Genomic DNA, 3526 nt, shown 5'->3' with positions numbered 1-3526 from the left:
GGGATGGAAATTTACATAGCAGCTAATGACAAGCCTAAAGATACCTTATTTCTTGGCAACATCAGTCTTGTTAATTAACTAAAATAATGAAATATTCCACTATCAGTGGTTTCCAAGAAGCAAGAAGAAAAACGTTAACCAACTCTAGTAGCAAAAAGAATGTGAAAACATTTCAACATCCACCGTGGGGGTTTTTTGTTTGTTTTTTGTTGTTGTTGTTGGGTTTTGTTGTTGCTGTTGTTTTATTTTCTTTTTCTTTTTTCTTTTTTCTTTTTTCTTTTTCTTGTTCTTTTTCTTTTTCTTTTTCTTTTTCTTTTTCTTTTTCTTTTTCTTTTTCTTTTTCTTTTTCTTTTTCTTTTTCACCTGACTAACAAGGCTGCAAATGCCTTTTATGGAACAGTTATGTTCTGGAAATTATCCTTTATACTTTTGGCCAGTAGCACAATGAAACTAATCTGTTCTTCCTCTCCATTTGACCCCTGATGAGAGCAGAAAGTGAACTTTGTATACCAGGGGACACACATTAAACACTGTGGGCCTGGGAATCCCTTATATTACAGCTTCATTGTGCCTGTGTGGGCCCTTTCCTGAAATATGTATTTTAAAATAAAATTGGATCTATATAGATATGATAAAAAGCTTCTAGATCAAGATCAATTCTTATCAACACAGCAAGGTCTTTCCTTATTCATAAAAGTCACTTTAATAGGAGCACTGATGAGCAGCTGAAAGACCTGATTAGAAGTTGTTTTTAATGAGATGTGAGGAGTCATCTGTCAGTGAACACCAAACATTCCTCTCTCTCTTAACAGCTAAGGAGAAAAAATGAATACAACAAATGACATCTTAGCCAACTCCATCACCCAGCAAGGTGATGATTTTCCCAAATGCACTTTGTGGAAGTTGGTCTGGAGATTTCGCATGCCCACATTATGTATAACATGATCTTCCTGGTGGGCTTCCTGAGAAGTTCCATTGTCATGTGTGTTTACAGCTTCAATATGAGGCCTTGAAAGAGCAGCACCATAATCAGGCTGAACCTGGCACTCACAGATCTGCTCTGCCTCACTGGCCTTCCCTTCCTGATGCACTACTGTGCTACTGGGGAGCACTCGATTTTTGGTGAATTCATGTGCAACTTCACCTGCTTCAGCTTCCCCTTCAAATTGTACAGCAGCATCCTCTTCCTCACCTGCTTCAGTGCCTTCTGCTACATGGTGATGGCTCACATGATGAAGTTCTTCCACATCCAGAGGAAGCAGAGGGCAGCAGTGGCTTGCACAACCATTTGGTTGGTGTCGCTGGAAGCTGTCAGCCCTGTCAATTTCTTGATCTCTTCAAAAGGGACACAAAACATGAAGTCCTCATGCCTTAACCTTACCAGCTCTGAAAACCTGGGCACAATCAGGAGCCTGCTGACCAGTCTGGCCTTCTTCTTGCCCTTGCTGACCGTGACTCTGTGCCACGTGCTCATCATTTGCACCTTGGCCACTGGCCCCACACATGGACTCGCTACAAACAAAAGGCTCTCAGGCTTGCTGTTGTCCTCTTCATGGTCTTCTATGCACGCTTCTTCCCCTTCCATGCCTTTTGGGTAGCTCTGTTGCCTAAGATCAGAAGAAAAACTTTCCAAACAATATTAGAACTTATAACATAAACAGCAATCTTTTAATGAAAGCTCAGGTTAACTACAGTTGTGTCCAGACTCCACTTGGAGAATAAATCCACTCTGCCTGCTGTGTCTCTTGGCCACTGGCTCCACTCAACACGTGTAGCAACTTATGTCATGGTGGGAGACAACTTCCAGCAAGCCATGTCCTCTCCTTCAAGGTGTATGTAGAGCAAATACATCCAGAAACAGGTAATTCAGGAGCAGAAACTACATGATCAAGTCAGAAATCACATTAAAGTTGTGAAGGAGTCCCTTGAAGTAAATTCCAGCAAACCCAGGGTGGTTTTGGTGCTCCAAGCTCCTGCAAAGACAGTTGTGGTGGTATGATAGCAAGAATTGCAGCTGACTTTGCCCTCTCCCTGCAGCAGAGCACTTGTCAAAAAGCTGTCTTGGAAGCAGGTTTATATACACCTCTCTTAGCAACCAAAAAAAGAGGATGGAAAAGACAAGATTGTAAGCCACCTTGAAGGTGAAATGAAAACCATTCAGCCAGATTGTTCCCAAAGACATTTGGGAAACACAGGGCTCTCTAGCTCTGGGCTTTTCTATTGATTACAGAAATATGGAGAGCTTAGTCTGGACAGGAGAACAACTTCTATTGATTTCAGTGTTGTCACTGATGTAGTGCTTTGTTTATTACAGCCTAAGTAAAACACAGCAGATATTGTCACAGTTGCTGAAAGCACTGAATTGTACGCTTAGAAAGCTCCTGGATAAATCAGATGTTTTCATATTGGGTGGACCCAATGAACTTCATCATAGGGCACTGAGCAATTTAATGGTGGAATCTTAGAGTTGGCTTAGGGGAGGATGGGAAGAATAGGAGAGGAGAACATACATGGTGACAACCAGGACATTTAAGTATATATAAATATATATAAGCATATATAAGTGTAAATAAGTGTGTGTGTGTGTGTGTGTGTGTATATGTATGTATGTACATGTGTATATATATGTGTATAGAAATATATATAAGCATATATGTGTATATAAGTGTGTGTGTGTGTGTGTGTGTGTATATATGGAAAAATGAGAAAAAATTAATTAAATCACATTAATCTACAGAAGACAATTATAGATGAGTACCAGCCTGAATCTATAATCTGTGTGCAATCCCAGATCAATCTGTTTTCCTATTACAACAAATTAGCAGGCTCCTGCATGAAGGATAGGATGACGTCACATATCTTGACTCCAGAGGAAGTTTTGACTGAGATTACTCTCTTGTGTGCAAGCTAAGGAAACAGTCTGGAGAAAAATACTTTTAACTAGTTTTGGAGTTTATGCTCAGAGTCAAGATAATAGTGATTTACTATCAGAGTAGGGGGAGCCACAGAGTGGGGATTTGACCAGTCTGTCCTGGGTTCAGGGGTATTTAGTGTTTTCATTATCAAACTGGATGACGAAATAAAGTCTGTTTCTTATATTTACATATAGACACGAAGCTGAGAGGACAAAATTAAGCTGAAAAATTGCAGCTATGATCTTCAGCTGTGAGCTTTAGGTTACTACCAGAGAGTGACAAGTGCAAAGTTCTATGTTTAAGTAGAAATAATGAATTATGCAAGCACAAAAGGAGAAAAATAAAGAACCCATTATTTAGGTAGCAGTTTTGTAGAGAAAGATCTGTGGTTACTGTGAATCATAGGCTGGACAGGAGTTGACAGTTTCAGTGGGCTGACAGTGTCAGCTGTGGCAAAAAAGCAGACATATAAATAAAAAATAGTGTTTATGATGCCTTGTGGATATTTAAAATAATTTGTTAAAGGACCATCCGTCAGATATGTCTTTCAGAAGCACTGCCACAGGCCTTTTGACATGTTTTCTAGTTTAATTTGTCTTCTGCACTGTTGT

The 3526-nt window shown here is 39.7% G+C and overlaps 1 pseudogene; it reads left to right on the top strand.

Moving 5' to 3' along the window:
* Positions 1–941: 941 nt before the first annotated feature.
* Positions 942–1657, top strand: LOC120748650 (2-oxoglutarate receptor 1-like; annotated as a pseudogene).
* The last annotated feature ends 1869 nt before the right edge of the window (positions 1658–3526 follow it).

This window comes from Hirundo rustica, chromosome 2, assembly GCF_015227805.2.
Source record: "Hirundo rustica isolate bHirRus1 chromosome 2, bHirRus1.pri.v3, whole genome shotgun sequence".
Lineage (NCBI taxonomy): Eukaryota > Metazoa > Chordata > Aves > Passeriformes > Hirundinidae > Hirundo > Hirundo rustica.
Note: the sequence above shows the minus strand (reverse complement) of the source record. Positions and strands in the feature narration are given on the sequence as shown.